Genomic DNA, 23,400 nt, shown 5'->3' on the forward strand with positions numbered 1-23,400 from the left:
TGTGGGCAAGTTAGTTCAGAATTCTCTCACTACGCGACGCTAGTAGCGTGCATGTGGACTTCACGTTGATATCCTAATTTCTAAGATGTTCTAAGATCGAAGAAGTTGTTGTCTTCTAAATGTGTTCAGGTGATTGAAACCTTCTGGATGGGAGACAGATGAGTTCCCAACACATTTCTCACTACACGGCGCTTGTAGGTGTATATCATTTGGAAAGCCTTAGTCACCTGACCAACTTTACCGAAGACAGCAACTTTCTACATGATGAGGCTGTCGAGATATAGCACATACTGAAAGTTCACATTCATACTTGCGCTGCCTAGTGAAAAAAATATGAGCCAATTTATCTACCATTCAAAAACCGTTGATCACTCGAACAAGTTTGCCGAAAACAGCAACTTCTTAGAAGGTACAAATAGTTCACATGTATTGGTGCGAAACACCCGTCAAAGTCGAACGCTGCGACCCAACATTGAGCAATTATGGGATTCCGGACTTACCCAGGATTACGCGCAGCAGCTGGAAACGGCACTACCCAGGGAAGAGCAGCTTGGCGCAGCTACTTCTGAAGATGGCCGGAGGGACATCCGTTCCGCCATAGGTAGTACTGCTGCAGCGGCACTAGGTACTGCGATCCCGGACCGAAGGATTGCCTGGTTTAACGGCGAATGCAAACTGTTAGTAGATAAGAAGAATGCTGCAACACCGTGTGGAGCGATACAGACAAGCGCGGAACAGACGAAACTCGGTTTTTCGAAGGAAGAAGCGTCAGGAGGAAGACCGAGATCGCGAGGCGATGGAAAATCTGTACCGCGTAAACGACACACGGAAATTCTACGAGAAGCTAAATAGTTCCCGCAAAGGCTTCGTGACCTTGGAGCACGCGCAGAAGACGACAGGCTACCGGCCCCTGATCTTCAAGAAGTTGAGGACGAGATCTGTCGACTGAATAACAACAAAGCAACTAGTGTAGATCAACTACCAAGTGAGCTATTAAAATACGGTGGGTAAGCACTGGCTAGAGCGCTGCACTGGGTAATTGCCAAGATTTGGGAGGAGGAGATATTACCAAAAGAGTGGAGGAGTTGGATTGCTGCAACTACCGCGCGATCACACTGCTGACCGCCGCCTACGAGGTACTCTCCCAAATTATGTGCCGCCGCTTGTCACCATTTGCAAGAGAGTTCGTGGGGCAATTCCAGGCGGGATTTATGGGTGCCCGCGCTACCACGGACCAAATTTACGCGATTCGGCAGGTTCTGCAGAAATGCCGCGAATACAGCGTGCCCACACATCATTTGTTCATCGATTTCAAATCCGCATACGGCACAATTGATCAAGATCAGCTATGGCAGATTATGCACGAGTACGGATTTCCAGATAAACTGACGCGATTGGTCAAAAGATATGCGTTGTTCGAGTATCTGGGACACTCTCAAGTCCCTTTGAATGTCGAAGGGGGTTACGACAAGGTGATGGATTTTCATGTCTGCTGTACAACATCGCGTTTGAAGATGTGATCAGAAGAGCTGGGATAGGCACGAGTTGCACGATCTTCAGGAAATCCATCCAGCTTCTTGGCTGCGCCTATGACATCGAGATCATGGAACGAAACTTTGAGACGATGGCGGAAACGTACATCAGACAACGCATCGAAGACTAAATAGATGAGAGGAAGAGGTTCTAGGGAAGACAATGTTAGCCATCCACCCAGAGAGATTGACGGTGTCGAAATCGAGGTGGTCGATGAGTTCGTGAATTTGGGCTCACTGGTGACCGCCAAAAAGGATACCAGCATAGAAATTCAAAGACGCATGATGGCAGGGAATCGTGCCTACTTTGGACTCCGGAGGACGCTCCGGTCGAATAAAATTCGCCGCCGCACGAAGTTGACTATTTACAAGACCCTTATTAGACCGGTGGTCCTCTACGACCACGAGACCTGGACTGTGCTCGTGGAGGACGGAAGGTGTTGCGAACCATCTACGGTGGATTGCAGATGGATGACGGAACGTGAAGGAGGTGAATGAACCACGAATTGCACCAGCTGCTGGGAGAACTATCCATCGTCCACACTGCGAAAATTGGGCGACAACGGTAAATAGGCTGGGCACGTCGTCAGAATGCCGCACGACGACCCAGTGAAAATGGTTCTCGAAAGCGACCCAAAAGGAACACGAAGAAGAGGCGTGCAGCGGGCAAGGTGGATCGACGAAGTAGAAGGTAACCGGACTCTTCGCAGACTACGAGGCTGGCGACGTGTGGCCATGGATCAGAGCAGAGGGCATCAAGGCCGTAGCCTGATTCGTAAAGTAAAGTGTAAGCGCCGCGTAGTGAGAGGATGCCAAATTTATCTATTCACAATAACTTTTTTGACGCCCATGATCATTTCACCAACATCGAATTTGGGAATCAAAATAAGACTGATAAGAAATTTATTGCAGCTCATGAATAGAAAATTTAATGACTAACAACTTTGCTAAATAGAGTATACGCTTTTTGATATTCGTTTTAAAGTTATTCGTGGTTTTCTGGAGAATAGTAATATTTCTGCAAATTTCCAATAAAATCTTTATATATTTGTATTGTTATCCAAAAACGTTCAATAAATAGGGTAAATGTAGGTAATGTCGGCCTACATGTCCCTAATTTGGGCCCATACATAAATTCAGCAATCGATTAAATTTTCAATAGCGACCAAAAATATCCATTAGTACCGTCATAATGACGCGTTCATCTAGATAAAATTGATAAATAGTAGACTTTTAGCGATGGGCCCAAATTAGGGACATGTAGGCCGACATTACCTCATTTCCCCTATGAATGATTTGATTATAAATTATGATTCAAAAAAGAACTTTTCTGAAGGTAAAACTCGTTCAGGAGCTTTGAAAATATGTAAAAAATAATGCAAAATGTAAATTATAAAGATATCTAGGATATTGCACCGAATTACAATTGGCAAACATTAAATTATAAAATACTACCAAATCTTTGATTTTAGATTAAACATTTACAATTGGCATACTTTTAAGATATGAATAAAACTAGTAGCAGGCGAACATGATAAAATTTTCATTTTATTTTTCTAAATTAGACATCCCAATGTACTTTGAATTAGGGGAATTTACGTATTCTCGGCAACCTAAGCAGCGACCTTCTTTCTATAGCCTTTTTCTCTAAGAAACGCACACATATGCAGTATTGTTTACAATCTTTTGCTTCCAGCTGCTCTAACAATTTCAGTCGAAAGAATTGTCAAAAACTGTTTTGAAACGCTTTTACAAAGCTCCAATCTTCTCTAGTGAGAGCGAGTATTGTCGGCAACCAGTTTTTCTTCGGCAACCGTTCCATTTGAACTGCATGTAAATCTGCTGTTCTATTATCGGCAACTCGAAATCAGCTACAATTTGTAGTGCGTGTGTTGCATTTCAAGAAAACCTTGCTAGATTGCTTTTTCTCAGTGGTAAAAGTATAGTCAAATTGAAGCTGAAAGCATAAATAATCGTTTGCATGCATTCAGCCAAGTGTTTCGTAAGAAAATGCAGTGAAAATAGTGTTTCAATTTGTGTTGCCGAAAATAGTATGTCATGCCGAAGCCGTCATTTCCCCTACTTGAACTCTTGAACGAGTTTGAGCTAAACACTTATGTTTATAAACACCAAAAATAACTTTCAGCAAAGTTCTTTTTTGATTTATTCAATTGATTATTTTTCTCTAATAATTCATATTATGCCAAATACGAAAAAAAAAACACATCGCTGATTTTTTAAAGCCTAAATTTTCAAGGAAACATATAAAAACATATTGTGCTCTCTGTCTGAAAACCATGAAAATAATAAAAAAAAAGTTATTATTTTTTGAAAAAAGCCACTTTTGAAAAAAAAAATGATTTATTGGACCATGCTATGGAATGGCTGTGTAAAGACTTTAAATGAAATTTGCAAAAATATGCCTCTCCTTGCTACAGAAAACCAAGAATAGCAGCAAAGTGGTTAGTCATAAAATGTACCATTTATGAAATCATTAAATCACTTATAAGCATCGAATCCAAACATATTAAGCAACCAACGATAAAGACAAAATACTTGCTACTACTACCACGATAAACTCTCTCTGTAATATTGCTTGATCGGAATTGTAGAACAATAATGATATATTGCATGCCTGCTTTATTGAAATATACACGATTGAGGACATAGTTTGATCGGAATCGAGAATAGGCATAACAGAAAAATTCCCATTAGCACACGTGTATCATCTTCGGCGTTAACCCGTGAAGCAGTTTGCCAGCAATTTGGTCGTTTCCTTATACCGGCCCGAGCGAGCTACATTGGGATGAATATTATAGCATTATTGCATTCCATTTCTGACATACACACTTAGTAAAATACATGTAAATGTAGGTGCTCTGAGAGTGACATATACGAGCGTCATTTTTGACATAAATTTAAGTGATATAGCTCAATAAAACGTACTTTTCGTCGAGCAATGAACTTTTCAATCTCGGAGCACATAAGGTGATTCCTTGTAGAGTCCACAAATGGCCGCCACGATAGCCTACGATAAATGCACTTCCACCTCGAATTTGCAATTACGCAAATCTCGGAAATTAGTGCCCTATTCCACCTGAAATTGCTTTGGGCACTGAAAGTTTTTAAGTGGTAGCGAGAAGAAGGATCTCACACCGAAACACCTTAATATTACATGACATGTTTGTTTACGTCTCAACTTTTATGTTAAAGATGGATTCCACCACGTGTAAAATTATTGATTTCTAAGTGTGTAGCGTTATCGTTCGACTCATTGATCGATTGTCATCTTGTCATTTTACGATATTTTCGATTCCTTGCATATAAGTCTTATTTTGAAACTATTGAATGTCATTATGATTATTGAATGTCATTATGCACCTAAACAATCTAAATGCCTTGAATTGAAAAAAATAAGCATCTAGCAGGCTGTGAAATTTTTTTCTGATAAAATGATTAGGTTGCATTCAATTTTGATGCAGTAGCAATATTTTTTTTCAGTAATGACTATGAAAAATCAACTTCTTTCAAATGTCGCACCGGGGCTACTTCTAGATCGCATTTTTCAGAGTTGAAGCCATACAATATATTTTTTGTAACATGCTTACAAACATTTGAAGGGTGAGCCCTCCAGGTTGCCAGAAAATGTGTTTATTTTGGGCCACTTTAATCTACCGCGTAACAAACAACTCCACATCATTTATTTGTTTTGAAGAATTGATTGTTTCAATAATCCAAAGAGTGGCCGTCTTCCCCCGTCATCCCCTACAGCTTTTCATTCCCACCTTGAACTGAAACTAGGTATGTATGTAGTTATAGAAGAAACATCATGCATAATTTATGAGAAAAGCTTTTCCCGGGCCTTCAACCGGGAGGTAGGATCGTCAACCCTTAACTGGTTGTCCGTCGTCGGCCTACACGGGTATGCCAAAAACGAACCCGACAACGTTTATTTTCGGATCATTGCCAAACAAAAAACATTCCAAAGGTTGTTATCGTTGAAAGAGGGTAGCACCAAACGCCAGTGGCATTACAATGAGAAACTTGGGTCCTTTTCGTGGGCATAATCGCATGATTTTTCGCCTGTAGCCCTGCAGCGATGTGAATTCTAACTGTCAATATTTTTCCTATTTCTCAACAGTTCACCCAATCAGTAACCCTACTTTGAATATGAAGCTAAATTGAAAGAAAACATTTTTGATTGGGAGAATGAGCATGATTGACCTCCCGTAATTGCTACTTTATTATAGCCTTGATCAACAGAGATTTTGTACAAGTACTAATGATATGGAAATTCAGTTCTTCTTCTTTCCTCTTCTTTCCTCTTCATCGCGTTTCAAGCTTATTGCTTTTCGCATATTGCATGCTCTCAACATAGTGTTCTGGATGCACTTCCCTAGTTATTAATTGACAGCTTTCGATGCCTGTACCATTTTTGCATTAGTATAATTGTGGCAAGTCCAATCATACTCTATGCCCAGGGAAGTCGAGAAATTTTCCAACAAGAAATTTTCCAAAATTGAGTTGCCAGTTACATTAACAGGGTGGAAATTATCGATTTTTTCCGGTTTTCCCGATTAAAATCTTGAAAATTTCCCGGTTGCTAATATTCAGCAAGAAACGAAAATGTTCAATGATTAATTTTTTAACGTGATACAATACAAGTTGTAGAAGGGATTTGTGGGAAAATTATCTTTAAGTACATATATTTTTATACTATAGGAAGGAGCAGAAAGATTAATTTAACTAAATGGGTTGCTTGATTTATTCAAAACCTATCCATAAATTTTAATGATAATGTTTTGATTAATTATAAACGTAGTACAGTAGAGTGCTACTTTTTGAAAAAAGAGATGAATTTACTATAGTTTGATTCAATACTCCAAAATATGAGTATAGGCGCAAAAAATGGTAAAGATTGATGAAGTTTTAGAGATCACGTCAATGGATTGAAGTTTGTATTGAGATTTCGGTGATTTACTATGGGAAATCATTGAATTTCACTTACATTGCTTTAACTCTGGTTGCAGTTGTCCAAATGATGGAAAAACGACAAGGAACAGCCTTATGGGGTTGTACGCAATGGTGACGTAGGACTACGTGGTCTTATATAAAAAATCTTATTTTTTAAATGCAGCAGGAGCTTGTGTGTAAATAGGAATTTGAACGGGGTTCTCTCTGTTTATACTCTTTAGTATGACGCACTTGACATAGATGGCCCACAGCGACTCACGAAGAGCTACTAATACTGATCAATAGCGGTGGGGCTTCTTCCTCCTTCTATGGATGCTCATGTGGGCTGCAGCTCTCTGCTTGTAGGCAGCCTTTCGTTGTGTACTGGAGAACAATGTTAAAAACCACGCGCCGAAAGCACTACTGCTGCTGCTGCTGATGCCGACGACCGGACACCACCACACACGGTGATTGGAACTGTATCTGATCAGCGGTTGAGGTCAGTCTTGAGAGCTAGCTGCTTGCGGGGAGCATTTCGTTGTGTACTGGAGAACACCACCACTCACCACGCGGTGATTGAGTTAACACCGTTTGGTGAGACCGGATGAAATTCAACTTTGAAATCTGTGTTAGGGAAATCGTTTTTCGCAGGCACTCGGTGAAAATGTTAATTATCATAGCAACAGTTGCACATTCGTGCAATTTTCAAAAGTGACATTATGAAAAATGATGTGTAGAAATATTTCTGATCGATTGGTGATAAAATTATTGAGATTGGTCCAGGGGCAACTGAGTTATTAACGTTCAAAATCTTTCATAATTTTGTTACATGTCCCATTTTCGACTTTCACAAAGTGTACCCCCGTATAGAAATCACAGACGTAGGACGTACGTAAATTTGATAAGAGGTTGTCATGCCAATCGTTAATTGTTGTGATGAAATGTTTTGCTTTTGTAATTGTTCCTGATATCTATCTATCTTGATATGCTGTAAAACTGATCAACATATTTAAAAAAATCGACATTTGGACCAGTAGAACCAAAATTAGGGCGATATAAGTGTTTTTAGTTTAATTCTTCCATAATAATTCTCATACAAATTTCAACCCATTTGCGCAACCTCTAACCCTTCATCAATCTTTACCATTTTTTGAACAGGCCTATTGTACAGTCATACCATAATTATGGGTCAACTTATGATAATTCAAGAGCCACATGTGAACAGAGCATACAAGGTTTTTGTAAACAAACCTTTGTAGGCCCTTTCCTCACCAACCGAGGGTCACCCACGCAAACCAACAACATCATCGAATAGGGGAATTTTTTCCCTATCCGGTGATGTTAACGGTTTGCGTTGGTGTCATATGGGTGGCGATAAAATGGCATAAGAAGGTTTGTTTACAAAAAGCTTGTATGCCCTTTTCACATGTTGTTCTTGAATTGTGAATCAGTCTATTCAGCATGTTAGTCAACTGGAAGTGACCCGTAACAGTCAATTCTCCCTTACTCGATATCCAAAAGGGCCATCAACTTTAGGATGTATAGAGTTACAGAACATAAAAAAAATCACAATTCTCGATCACTTTTACGAAGGGACGTATCAGCTTTTGTAAACAATGCATTTGATCGTCGGTTTGGCGTAACTGGTAGCTCACTCACGCATACTAACACCACTCTCAGGTAGGGGAAAATTCCCCCAATCTGATGGTTGTGTTAGGATGCGCAGGCGAGCTACAAGTTACGCCAAATCGACGACCAAATGCATTTTTTTTTCCTTTGAAAAAGTAATCGAGAATTACTGAATTCTATAACATGACCCAATAATTTAATGGTCTATTTAGCTATGATTTTGATATGAAATTGGAAATTGTGTTTCAAATTTTGTTCGTCAAGTGAAATATTTGTATCAGATTTGTTTTACTATAAAAATACTTATTATTTTATTCTAAAATCTTTCTTCTAGATCACAACTAAACTCTATTTTGAATCTAAATAATTTCACTGCAACGACTTAACCTAAACATATTATAAAACAATATAAGGCTTAGGGAGGTGAACATACATGGAAAAATTAATCGAAACACATCGAGTAAATAAAATATCCAGTTAGGGAGAAAGTATTGTTGCAAAATTAAAGAGACTTTGAATTTCATCGAATTAGGAAAAATATCGAGAGAGAGTTGACTGTACTTAGAAAATACAATTTATATTACTTTTTAAGCTTGACACCCTTGAATATTGATGTTTTTTTTGTAACGTCAATTGGCTATGGAATGAGTCATTAGACTGAATTGTAAAGAGTGAGAGATTGAATTGAGAAATTGTTTTAGAAATCTTGAGCCTGATTTAAATGAGACCTAGGGAAAATTGTACTAACATATATTTAAAAAAAAATGTGGAATTTAAGAAAATTTTTATGATTCTGAGGATATGAAATCTGTTTAAAGTCGAAGATAATGCATTTTTTTTTTCGAGATTTGAAAAATACAAAAATCATTATATTTGGTCATGGAAAATTTTCAAGGCCATGGCATTTTGAAAATTTTCAGGATTCAAACAATTTACCCTTTTGTTACTCGCGCCAACTTACTTATGTAACACGAGTATTTTTGCGTTGTAAATACTTTGTACAACAGTGTTAGGTTTCCATTGCCATTTTGCTGCCGAGCTATCAATCGATCTGAAACCAACATGTAATTCCTCAAAAAAAACTTTGCTTTGAACTAAACAAGCTTAACTTTGATTACAGTAAACCCCCAAAAAAATGCGGATAATAGGGAAAATGGAAATGGAAATCGCGAAAACGATGTCTATACTATTTGGGATTTGACTTAATTGGTTATAACATGGAATATCTCGAGATCCTGACCAGATAGAAAGTTACCGTCTTAGGAAAAGTTGTTGAGAAAGTCAATGGCTTTTGGCTGGTAGAAAATAGTTCGGAATATTAACAAATAGTAACATTTTCGCATAGAAAATATCTCTACATCCTGACCAGATGGAAACTAAATGTTTTTTGTCAAAGTTGTTCAGGAAGTCAAGATCTTTTCATTTATGGACAGTAGTTCACTACGCGGCGCTAGTATACACGTGCAATTCTCGAGATCATGACCAGCTAGAAAGTTACTGTCGTCGGAAAACTTGTTCAGGGAGTCAAGACTTTTTGGCTGGTGGACAGTAGTTCTGAATGTTCTCACCACACGGCACTAGTATACATGTGGGTTATCCAGCTCAAGTGTATACGCCACGTTTAGTCGATGTCACCGATTAGACTAAATTATAACGAAACGCTTATTTTGACATTCTAAACATACGACTTTTTTGGTTTTGCTCTGAAGTGTCTAGATTTGTCTGGGTACAACCTTGGATTTTCACGATACATATTTTAAAAATTGTATCTTTAAGAAGAGATTACTCCACAACCAAGCAAGCTATTTTCAAGCTTGGCACGGCATTTTGAAGGTATATTAATGAACATTTTTATAGAAGTACTGACATTTTATTATTGTTACAGTAACTAAAGTAAATAAACTGATTAACGGAAGGTATTTAAACCATCAAAAAATGGACTATTTTCACCCAGGACGAGATTCTTTATTTCTTAACATTTTGGGCTCATACAGGGTGTCCCACATCAAATTGCATCACGGAAAAAATCGCTGTAGAAAATTACCTAGTTGACTGATCCTTTTCAAACTTTCAAACAATAAAATATAACCCATTAGTAAGCTTTTGGCATATTTATTTCATTCAACTTCAATACCTTAACCATACGCTCGCATCTTACGCTTATCTCCACTCATTAGGTTCTGTACAACATCTGACTGCAGCTTCTTCTGTACGGAAACCCACTTTTTCTTCATGTTTTCCTCAGATTTGACCTCCTTGGGATGCTTCCGTAGTGCCTGCTTCATAATAGCCCCAATATTTTTCGATGGGTCTCAGTTCCGGTGCGTTGGGGGGTTTCATGCCCTTGGGTACGAAAGTGACCCCGATGGCTTCGTACCACTCCAGGGCAACATTTGAATAGTGGCACGAAGCTAGATCCGGCCAGAAGATCGTAGGGCCCTCGTGTTTTCAACAGAGGAAGCAGACGCTTCTGCAGACACTCCTTGAGGAAGATCTCCCCGTTCACCCCGTCACATGAGCAGATCTCTGGCCAAATCATGTATTTCTTGGCAAACTTGGAAAGTTTCTGCTTCCTTACATCCTCCGGAACATCAAACTTGTGCTGGGTGGTGAAAAACAGTAGCCCCGGAAGCTGCCGATAGTCCGTCTTGACATAAGTCTCATCATCCATGATGAGACAATGAGGCTTCGTCAGCATCTGGGTGTACAGTTTCCGGGCCCGTGACTTTCCCACCGTATTTTGCCGTTCGTCACGATTTGGAGCCTTCTGCACTTTGTACGTATGCAGTCCCTCCCGGTCCTTGGCTCTCTGAACGAAAGACTTGGACGAGTTGTTTTCCTATGTCCCGATGAGAGAGTTGAGGATTTTCCAAATGCTTGCGCAAAATCAATTCGTGACGTTGCTTTTCGGGTGACGTCATTTTTTCCAACTTTCGAAAAACTGACAGCGATAAAAATACTGCGTAAACGATACACTCTAAACTACACAAATTTTCAAGAGAAAATACCCAATGGGAAATTTTCTACAGCGTATTTTCCGTGATGCAATTTGATGTGAGACACCCTTTATTTGCTCTACATTTTGGTAAACCCTTCTTCTTGATGTGTTTTCAAGGGCAAGTGATTTGAACAAATAGTTTTTCAGATGAGCGACATGTAGTTTCTAACTTTTCTGGTAGAAAATCCCACTTATTTAATATTTTTGTATTTTTCTTGAATTCTCTCACGCTGATAGCACAATAATATTGCAATGTTATTTTTCACATGATATGGACCGGTTTTCATTAGATGTACCATATGAAATGATAACTATCTTATGTATTTACTTGCGTTCATAATTTAATTGTGCAAAGGTCTTGACTTCCAGAGCAACTTTGCCGAAGACATTTACTTTCTATCTGTTCGGGATCTAGAGATATTCTAGATGCGAGAATTTCACATGTACACTAGCACTACGTAGTGAGAAAAGTTTATGATGTCTTGAGCAACTTTGCCGAAGACAGTAACTTTCTATCTGGTCAGTATTAGATTTTAAGGGAACACATTCAAGGGAATTCCGAGAAAAAATACCAAAGGAATCGTATTCTGAGATTATTTTTTTTTAAATGGAGGAAAATTAAAAAGAAATTAATATGAAATTTCCAAGAAAATTCGAAAGGATTTTTGAAGAGAATTTCAAGATTTCAGAACAAAATTCTAAATGATTTCTGGTGAGTTTTGACTAGAAAAATAGAAATAAACTAGAATTAAATAGAAAGTTCCAAGAATATTTTTAGAAGAATTTCAAATGGATCGAATACTTAGGATAGTTTCAAAAGAATTCTAATGTGTTTGCGCCAACCAATTGAAATTTAATAGTAGGCGTAGAATAATTCCACTCCAAACTACTATAGAACAACCGACCTGACATAAAAAGTAGGGAGTAAATAAGAGCCATTTTATTAAATTTCGGCTCTAAATTAGCTTTTCTGGCAAAAGTAGACAGCCTCAGGAGACTATAAAACTACTATGTAGATACACTCATACTATTAACTGTGTAAATCCAAAATCTCAAAAACATTTCTATTCTAGTCGAAAAACAAATACATACTACCCGAGTAGACGAGAATATCAAATTAATAACATTGTTTAAAATTTAATGTAGGTTCATCTGTCGTTGAACTAACGATTATTATTTATTTGTTTTGTTTAACATATTTTAGGTCATTCGCGACTTGTCCGGGGGTGAGAATTGAACTCAAGTCTTTCAACTAACAAGTTATACCAGGCTTGTATTTAGGTAAATATTATGAATGCAAAATGAGTAATCAAATTATTTTCATTGAAAGCAGGATTAGTTTCCGTATACTACAACATAATGGTTCTCATTTTTGCTGTGTTAACCGTTAAGTCAACGAAAATAAGATCAACGGGAATTCAAAATAAGTTACATTTTTATTTCAAGTTGATTTCCAGATTTGCTCTGGTAGTGCTTGCATCGACCTCATAATATTCCAAGACACTTACTACCGCGACCATGACTCCACCAAATTGCGGAAAATAGTATTTCCCAAAATCTTCCATTCTAGTAAGTATTTCATTCATGCCAGTTCACCATTAGACGGCGGCAAACGGAATCGGCCAACCGAACCATGCCTAGCTGAAAGCAAGCTCATAACCATTAGTAGGGTAAATTTATAGCAATATCTTCAAGGCAACAACCGAGCACAATGTCTGTGTCCGAGAGCCAGTGCTTCCTAAGCGGACCGGACCTGCAGACATCTACTCTGATAATTTCGTCCCAATGGTCGGTCGTGTCTGCAAATTGCCACTTGTAAATTTGTGCTAATGGAAATTACACTTGCCCCATTTTCACCAGAGTTACCGCCACCTTCTCGAGGAGCGTAACAAATGTCAATACCTATAGACTTACGCTTCGCCTTTCAAAGGAGTTGCGCCATATCGGACATAATTGGATGACTTTAATTAACACACAAAGGGAATACATCATCGCAATTATTGACACTTTATCGCCGGGGATTTCCTTCGGGAGAATCTCCCAATCAAGCTAATAATGCATTCCGGATGAGTTTGTTCGTTCGTTCGCTCGACTCTTCGGGGAGTGGCAGAAAGTGATGATTTGGATGAATGGATACGAAGCGGAAGGCACCACCGACTGGGACTTCCTGATTTCCATTTCAATTGTGTTGGGCTAGAGATTTTGCGAAATTCACCCAAGCACGTTTCGGTTGGATTTTCTGAGCCACCATTACGACTGACATTGCACTGTTGGGACGAGGGGAAGGCGTCCTAATTGAATGTGTCCAATTCATTTTAGGTAGGGTAAATGTTGGCTTCGGCACCCATTGACTGTTTTCGGCAACCAAAATTTAAACGATAATTTCACTATGTTTTCCCATCAACACACTTCCCTGAATGTATTCAAACGATTCTTTAGTCTTTCAGCTTCAATCTGATTATATTTGTACGACCGAGCAATCCTATTATGCCAGATTTTTCTTCAAATGAAGTATACGCACTACAAAATGGGGCTGATTTCGAGTTGCCGATAATAGAACAGCTGGTTAACACGCAGTTCTAATGGGAAGGTTGCCGAAGAAAAAGAGGCTGCCGACAATAGTCACACTCACCTGAGAAGTTTGGAGCGTTGTAAAATCGCTTTCAAACCGGTTTGAAAAATTCTGTCGATTGGAATGGATAGAGAAGCAAGCAGCAGATGAATGTTAACAAACAGACACGTGATATATGTGCGTAACGCTGACAAAATGCTAATAGAAGTGCGGACGCTGCTTAGATTGACGAGAATACGTAAATTCCCCTACATGGATTTGGACATTATGAATTAAAACTTGTCCCTGTGTGTCGTCGTCGTAGTGTTGGAGACTCCGAACATATGCCGGACTAATTGAACTGCGAAAGTTCAAGCGTACATGTTTCCAACAGTACAAGTTTGCATTTTGGATTGCAGAGAAGGACGCATTCCAGGGGCAAAAAGGGCATACATCGAGCATTTGTGACGGAACCTGGGTGATAAATGCAAAGCTGGAAACGCTCAACTTCTACTTTTGCTTTACTGAGTACACAGCAGTTAAGGTAGCGTCACATATTCATTAGTATTCAAGTGGCGCATGGCATAGCCAAATGTGGCTTTATAATATATAAAGTTATGAATTGAAACTGCTGCACCGGGGATGGCTCCAACTGGTCGCATGTTGAGATAGGTATACTGACGAGCCGGAAATGCCCAATTTGCATGTGACGCAATCTTTTCATCAAGTCTCCAGCCTTAAATCGATAATATGTAAATTTAACCGAATTTTACCCACTCTCCAAATTTCTTACAATCCAATCACTCACATTCTGAGACGTTGTCAGCTTTTCGAAGAAAGTCTGATCCATCCATACCACGACACAACACGTCACCGAAGGATTCTGCCAAAGTTCGTAGCAATTTTCCGGTGACCTTTCTCTGTGTCTGCATTGCGTTTTCCAATCAATTTCCCATGTAGTTCATCCAACAAATAATAAACGAAAAAAAAAATACCGAACCCCATTTCGATCATCACCTTTCTCACTTGGAAATTTCTCCGCGACAACGACGGCTACACTTTGCGAAACGGGACGAAATGGGTCATGGGACGGAACGACGCGTGACGATAATTCAATTCGAAGTTTAATCAATTGACATCGATTTGAACACGTGGCGTCTGGGTACGGTGTGGTGTGTTTGTGTGAAACTTACGGTGACAGAAATATAAGCGGTATGGGAAGAGAAAAAAAAACCGTTTGATGACTGGACAATGCACAACCTGCAAGACTGAAATGCTCCGATGTAACAAGCCGTATCGATTTTTTTTTTCCATTTAAATGTACACTGGGAATCAGATAACAGCAGACCCGTATAGTAGCGTTAAAGTAAGGATCAAAATGGTATGCGAAAGATTCTTTGCACTCTATGACGCGACAACGCTACGTTAGGAATGGAAAGCAATAATGATAGAATCTTCGTCCCTTTTTCAAGGCAAACGGCCTTTGGAACATAGCTCGCTCGGGTCGGTAGAAGGAACCGACAAAATTGTTGGCAAGCTGCGAAGTAAAGCCGAAGAAGATACGTGTGTGTTAATGGGAATATTTTTGTCATGTCTTTTCTCGATTCCGATCACGCTATGTCCTCAACCATGTAGCGGAAATGGATGTAATGTCGGCCTAAATGCCCCTATTTTGGCCCCATACATAAATTCAGCAATCGACTAAATTTTCTATAGCGACCAAAAATATCCATTAGTACCGTCCCAATTACGTGTCCATCCAGATAAAATTGATAAATAGCAGATTTTAGCGATAGGCCCAATCTTAGATCCATAGGCCAACATAAGAGGAAATGACACGTAGTACTAGATTTGTGATGCAAAATGTAAAGAAACCGAAAATCCATCTCCCACGTATTCATCCTTTCACATAAATACCAAATTGATATTTTAAAGCAGCCATCAAAATAAACAGACAATATATGAAAAGGCTAGTTGCCATTTGCTTTAAAGGCAAGTTGCCTCCCTAAGCGGACCTCCCACATCCTAATTCTTTTATTAATCTACCTAATGTTATTAGATTTTCTAAATTTTCTTATTTAAGTTCGTTTGATTATTATGGTATCTTATTAGTCTAATTTAATAAATAATTGAAATCTCTAATTCACCTAATCAATCATAACCCATGCTTAATTAAGTACCTGCACTTGTGCTTATAATCTAAAGTTAAACGTGTTTCAAGTACTTTTGATTTTGACCTATACCTATTTATTATATCTTAGTTCGACCCAAGTGGCACCTTCAAGTGACTGGAATGCTTTACTTTGAAGTTACTATCCTAGCTGATTTTTAAATTATATAGGTAATATGCTCCAACTATGCTCACACGCTTCCACTATGTCGCACCACAATAATACGTATGAGTATATCACAATAGAAGCACGCCACAGTGCAAATCCCCAGCCATAGTTCAAACACTTATCCCAAACCAAAATGAAGCATATATAAGATTAGTTACAATACCATGTACAAAAATGGTGTTTAACATTTTTCCCTGAGTAATACTTCAATAAAAACAACAATGGAAGCTTGTCACGCAAGTATAAGGTGCACTGTTGGGCACTTTCTGAAATATTTCAATAGTATAATTCCCTTGCAAGCCCAAATAAATCTATCTGCGTAAAAATAAATAAAATAAGAGTGATTTGCGGAAAAACCCGCCAGTATCGAACCTAACGTCAGTGCCTATACGTAAGGGTACTACAACGCGGCTTTCAAACAGAGGAGTAACAAGTGTGATACTATCACTTCAGGCTAGAACTTTGGTTTTCTCATGCAATGGTTCATCAGAGAGGGGAAGCTCAGTAATCCTCATCGCATGCTCATGACGCTATTCTGCCAACGATGCCGGACCTAAACCAACCGTCTTCAACGCTCCACTATGAAGCATAAGATTAGAACCGCCCGCCAACGTCCAGGTTAAAAACTAGCCAAGGGGAGGGTCCCGCAAATCGAGATTATAACCAAATTCGTTCAAATTTTGCCCATTAGTTGGAGACCAGAATAAGCATGAAAAAGATCAGTGGGAAACCCACTCTAATGCAAACACTTTTAAGAATTGTCATAAAACAGCAAAACGTAGCAAAACATTGAGGTACTTTTTAGAAAATTCATTAGGCATCCTCTTGGATCCTCCTATGTATATGCAACAATAAAGTAGAGATGCTGAACAAAATAACGTCGGGATTAGCTGCTAATACCTGCTAATTTGAAAGATACACCCCTTTACAGAGAGCGTTAAAAAATATAGAAAGGGACTTAAATCCATTAACCAAAGAGATAGCAATTTATTTTTTTGCAGCAGTGTGCAATTTTAGAGCACTTACAGCTTTGTAGAACATAGAAAAAATTGGAAAATTTAAACTAAAAAGTTATGGTAAAAAAGCGGTTTTTAAGGGGGTACTACCGTTTGTACTTCAATTTCACCCTATAACTTCGTCCTCTTGAAAGATGGAAAATTGACGTTTACGACAAAGTTTCTTAAAATGACTTCATCTACAATGTTTCCATAGATGATCATCAATTTTAACAAGACATAAAAAAGTTATTTTTTTATCTTAGTGTATAGCCCCCTAGAGCAAAACATTTCACCAGTGTAATAAAGTATTTTAAAATTGAAGAAACATTTTAGAAGACATCACAATGCTGCACTCAATAATATCGTCGCAAATGGCCACGTCCCTCTTTTTTTGATTTCGTCCCACTGTGTGCTGTACTCTAACGGAACTATCAACTCTATACTTTCATCTCCTCATCTATCGTATAAAAATTACCACTTTAGTCTGTTATTTGAAATTAGCATCTTCAACTTAGTAAATCGTTGACTTCATGCAGAAGTAATACAAAACATATAGTCAAAGTAGGGTTACTCAATTAGAATATGGAATGAATCCTGAAATTAATAGATAAATGCAGCCAGGACCTTTTGAAATGATAGTACACATATGTCCAGTAAATGCATAAATACAAAAAAAAATCTTGTTTGTACAAATGTATGTGAGCTTTAAAACAACAGTTCGTATTGAGCATGATAAACTGTTATGCTAACGGTAATTTCAAAACGTAGTCAGAAATTATACTAGATTAAACTGGCATAAACGAGCCCACTAAATATAAAATGATTTTTCAATCGTCAGAGTAAACACTTTCTGGGTCAGCGTTTGTATGAAGTTGTTGTTCCTTGGCAGTATGAAAATTTAATAAAAGTTGAAAATGAGCGAAGGGCCATTAATGCGACATTTCTAGTCAAACACACACTTCTTTACCTTACTCTTTTTTCCTTGATGTGTTTTCCGTCGATCTTATTTTCCGTGCTGAGCACCAATGCTTCCGAAACCTGGGAGACAGCTACCACACCTGGACCCTTCCTATCGACCCATTACATCAACTCATGAACCGGGGACCAACGGCTTTTCCTCCCTTCCGAAGGAAGGTGTGATCAGAACATATCGGCGGCACCGACTGAGATTGAATCCAAGCCTGTGGGGTGAGAGGTAATCACGCTTACCACTACACCACCGGCGCCGCTATCTTTACCTAACTCGTACAATATACGAGGAGATTTGAAGAAATACTTAGGCAAAACAGTGCGTGTTTGACTTGCTCATATACTGTCTGCGGGTGTGGAACGACGTTTCATCACTACCTACTTAAGGCGGGAGTATCCGTCAACCTTGAAATTTTCAACGAGATTCAAACTGTTTGAAATTTAGCTGAAATGTGAATGATTGTCCATAACAAACAATAATGCAAAGTTTCATGCAAATCTGAGAAGGTCGCATCAGACCGATACGTCTTTTGGCGTGGAACTGATCGATAGTAAGACATGAATCTTTTGAAGACACTTTATTGCTAAAATGAAGTCAGGCACTAGGAAAATTTTTGTTGAACCAGAGTACAGCGTACGTACTTCTACCGCTCCTTCTTCATCCTACTATTGCTTTTATACGTCCTGGGTTTGTCCTTCGCCTTGTTGTTCCTTCGAGCCTTCCTTACACAGAAAGCATTTATACATATTCCCAGCATAAATATATTACCCTTCTGATTGAGGAAATTGAACGAGGAGAGAACCTCCTTTTTCACGTCCATGTATAGACTTAGTACACCTGTTTACATTTCAAGGCACAACTCCGCTGGGAATGTCTCCCGGATGACACGCTTCACTTTCCCGTATATACCCAGCACCAACGTTAGATCATTCTCTAGTAACTCCGGTACTAAAACGTACACTCGTACGTATTGAACGGTGCCACCCGCAAGTGACATCCGTATCTTAACTGCATTTCGATTAACATAATGAAAAGTTGATTACTCCGGGATATACATTACTTGTTTCAGATTTGAACTTGATCTAGATCGCCTTTTCCTCCGAAATCCGGTACGTTGTATTCATGTCAACGGGATTCACGTCCAATGATGTGCATAGACTTTTTGAATATGTTTGGTCATGTTTTGATGTTAATTGTCACTGTTGAAGTTGTAGTTAACTAAGTAGATCATTCAATCGGAGCTCCAGGACGATTTGGATACCCCATAACATCTTATATTCATGAAAACGTTTCTACTTTATGATTTGCATAGACTCTATGAATGTGTTTAACCACGTGTCGTTACTTGCAACATTTTTCAATTCATGCTTGATTTAGTAGATCGTCTTATTTAAACTCTAATGTCTAAAATAGAACAAATGATGTAGGGGAGGACGGGGCAAGATGACCGCCCTTTAGATTATTGAAACAATCAAGTATTTTAAAAATAATAATATTGCAGAGTTCTTTGCTATAGTATAGTTTGTGTTGTACAACACATTCTAACTTGATGACAAGTGACACGTCAAAATACACAACAAAAACAAACATAGTGTATGACCACAGACAAACAGACGTAACAGTTCATTGTGTATCTTCGTTCACGCATTTACCGGTTGATTTGAATATTATCAGTTCCGCGACCTACTCGCCGCAGCGCAGGTATCGGATCACTTTGACGTTTCTATACATTCTATAGAACTTTTATGCAATATTGTTTGCGAGTTAGCGAGCAATCTTGTTATCCGCGAGAAGCCAGAGAGATGTCGTTACTGAGGTCCTATGTTTTGAGATACTATGTTTTCAAGAAAAACTTTTTCATAGTGGTACGTCTGTTTGTCTGTGGTATGACTGCGGCGTGTATTTGTTAATTTGTGTTTACGGCATTTATTGCTTTAGGGCTATTTTATCATTTTTCATGTAGAAGTAATGTAACTATAAGGAAAACACAAGTCTGTTTGATGTACTTACAGTGAAAAAAGTACAGTTTTCTTTAAATTATGAGGATAAGACGGCCACCTTTGGTTTGTTGAAATTAAATGCAGTAAATAACATTATTTCGATTCTGATATATATCAGGCTTTTTCGGAAACATGTTTAGATCTGTCATCAGTATGAATTCGTGATATGGAGGTCCCGGGGGATATCTGTAAAAGCAGTCAATTAGGATCTGGATTTCTAAGAAGCTTCTGTTTCCGGCATTAAAAGTTGAAATATCGAGGCATTGCAAATGGTGATGGTGCACAGGTAAATTTGGAATTCCCTCACTACGCGGCGCTAGTGTACATGTAAACTTCCTATATCTATAAGCTATATCTTGAAATGCTCACCATTTACGAAGGGCAGGGCATCTACGTGAAGTACACACCTAGACTAGTGTCACGTAGTGAGAGAATTCAGAACTAATCAGTCCACAAATTAGAAGACACTGATCACCTGAAAAACTTTCCCGTAGACAGGAACTTTCTAAATAGTAAAGATCTCAAGATATATTTTATAATAGGAAATTGACTTGCGCATTAGCTCCGCATAATGAGAAAATTCTGTACTGCCTGCCAGGCATGGAAAATCATTTGCATTCATTTCGTGCATTCATTTACATTCATTTGCTCCTAACTTTTTTATCAACAGAATTCCGCAAAATGATGTATGGAGCTTTTGTAGGTTTTATTATTAGCTACAACTTTTGCTAAAAACTCACAACCGTATCTCTTATGCATGACGAACCAGAGCAAATATTATTTTACATTCACTTAAAAACAGTAACGAGTTCTGCCCGCTCTAATTCGTGATGCATAAGAGATACAGTTTTGAGTTACTGCCAAAAGTTGTAGCTAATAACAAAACCTACAAAAGCTCGATACATCATTTTGCGAAATTCTGTTGATGAAAAAAGTTAGGGGCAAATGAATGTAAATGAATGCATGAAATGAATGTAAATGATTTTCCATGCCTGCTGCCTGCTGTTCTCTAATCTTGACCTACTGTGCAATTTTGTCGAAGGCAGTAACCTTTTATATGGCCAGGACGACCCTAGGGGTCGCCAACTTTACCCCGCGTAATATTTTTCTTTCATTATTTAGTCTTTTTTTGGTTCATGATAAAACATCATTAAATGAAAAGAAATTTTCTGAAAATTAATTACATTGGAAAGTACTCTAAAGATCTATATTCACTCAATTTATCGCGAAAATTTTGTATAAAGCTGAGGGTGGCCATCTTACCATGTCATCCCCTACATATAAATGAATTTAAAATTATGCACATTAATTCTAAGAATCCGTATGGAAGTGTTTTGTCACTACAGACTACGAAAAAGTCATGTAAATTTCAGTGCCCTGAGACCGACACATGCAAGCGACCCTAATGCCTTAAGAATCGGTTGAAAGAGACGGGAAAATCAATTAAATCAAACGCCTTTTTCGTCGAGTTGCGTACGCTTCGGTGTTGGAACACTTAATTTGACATGAAATGTTTGTTTACGTTCCATGATTTATATCAAATATGGAAAACATCACATGTAAAATAGTTATTTCTAAGTGTGTAGGAACATTGTTACGGTCGTAGTTGATCCAATCGGTCCTTTGATGTATACTCCAGGACAATTTGCAGGACCTATAACAGCTGATGTACATGAAAAGAGATCGCTTCTGAACTTTAAAACAAAAAAAGGATTCTGATATGATTTGAGGAGTCGCATGATGGGATTTGACCTAAGGTAAAAACTACATCTGGGGCAACCGGAACATGCCCGGATGTCACCAATGAGGTCCCATTGCTCTTGCCTTCGAAAACTCATGTAATTTGTTTTTTTAGAAAATTGAAACCACTAGGTCACAAAGCCTCTTACATCACAACAAACCGTTGATGTTCAAGCCCCGCATAAAGCTGCACAAAGAAAGCTTACATATGTCCATTCCAAAATCTGATGGTTCAATTGATTTACTCTGCAAATTTCGATGGCATCGCAAAAACTCTAATTGATTAAAAAAAGTCATCTCAACAAATACTTAGTTTTTTGGCTTTTCTTCGACATTATATGCTCCATCCAGTTGTCTGTACCGCCATCCTCCGCATACACTTAGAATCGAGACCATTTGGACGCCACTGAATGATTGGTTGCCAGTCAGCCATGAATGTGCGAAAACATTTGCACCACGCTAACTTCCGAAACTCAAGGAAAACACCTTTCCTGACAAACTGCCAATCACTCAGCATTGCTCAGACACTCACACACGCAAAGGTAGTTAGAGGATACGGTAACGGTAACGGTAATCTAATGTGTCCTTACTTACTGTTTGCACATCGTTTTCCCAAGTTGCCAATATTGGGTCGTTCGTTCTACGTCGGTCAAAGGACTCGGGGCACCATCGAAATTTTGCTGAGTAGATTGGAACGAGAAAAGTTGTCGCCCTCAAGGGGTAGAATCAATTCCATCAGTGCAAAAAAAAAAAACTCCGACAATAAACCTAACGACCGCCTTTGATTTTTCTTCATGTTGCTTTGAGATATTAAATTTTCTTCAACCACCGAGCAATGTTTGCCAATCATTTCAGTGGGTTATTTCGAAGACAATTGACAGAGGTGCTTTCCTCTTTACCGAGGCAACGACACAGTTCGTGTACCCCACAAATCAGCAACACCTTTGAGACTATCGGTTTCACACAAATTGTGCAGTGTGTAGCTGTCAAAACAAAGTTATCAGATATCATACCGGTGATGTTGGAGCAGAAGACGGAAGATTCCTCAAATTTGACGATTATTGATAGTACTTACCTAGAAATATAAGAAAAGAAAAAAAAACATTGTTAAAATTATATTCAAGTAGGAAAACAAGAGAGCAAATAATTCATCATCATCAAATAAGCAAGACAAATCCACTAAAATCACTCCAGTCCCAAAAACTGCAAAGCCCACACCGTCTGAAGCCATGCTTTAAATGAGTTCCAAATTTTCTGCCTTGCTAACAGTGCATTACTTCACCTCATCCAGTTCGATCATCGTTCGCTCTGGTCGAAAACGTTGTCTTGTCACAACCACAATCAAACCTGTAGGTTTATGATTAACGCGAATGACGACGCAGGTGGGAAAGCACCTATCTTAGCTTTAAATCTAGCAGCAAATATCCTATAACTAACGTTTCCGTGGTGTAGTGGTTATCACATCCGCCTAACACGCGGAAGGCCCCCGGTTCGATCCCGGGCGGAAACAAAATTATTTTTATTTCTCATGCGGCTTTATTTAGCCCATCTAATCTCGCCCATTAGGACGAATTCACGTTTCAACTGTTATTGCAGCCTTCTTAAGGGGAAATTTAATTGAGGTCTAAATCCAATGACCTACTGAGAATATTTAAGCAAAAAAAAAATCCTTCTCCGTGACAATGACCTC

At 38.6% G+C, this 23,400-nt stretch overlaps 1 protein-coding gene and 1 non-coding gene across 4 annotated transcripts in view; one reads left to right on the forward strand and one right to left on the reverse strand.

Moving 5' to 3' along the window:
- Positions 1-23,400, reverse strand: part of rl (Mitogen-activated protein kinase rl) — a 325,879-nt gene that overhangs the window by 200,833 nt on the left and 101,646 nt on the right. The window lies entirely within an intron of this gene.
- Positions 23,148-23,220, forward strand: TRNAV-AAC (transfer RNA valine (anticodon AAC)). Its single transcript has one exon. It is a non-coding gene; the product is annotated as a tRNA-Val (tRNA).

This window comes from Ochlerotatus camptorhynchus, unplaced genomic scaffold (genome assembly GCF_037179485.1).
Source record: "Ochlerotatus camptorhynchus isolate MF236.1 unplaced genomic scaffold, CSIRO-AGI_Acam_v1.1 ptg000080l, whole genome shotgun sequence".
Lineage (NCBI taxonomy): Eukaryota > Metazoa > Arthropoda > Insecta > Diptera > Culicidae > Ochlerotatus > Ochlerotatus camptorhynchus.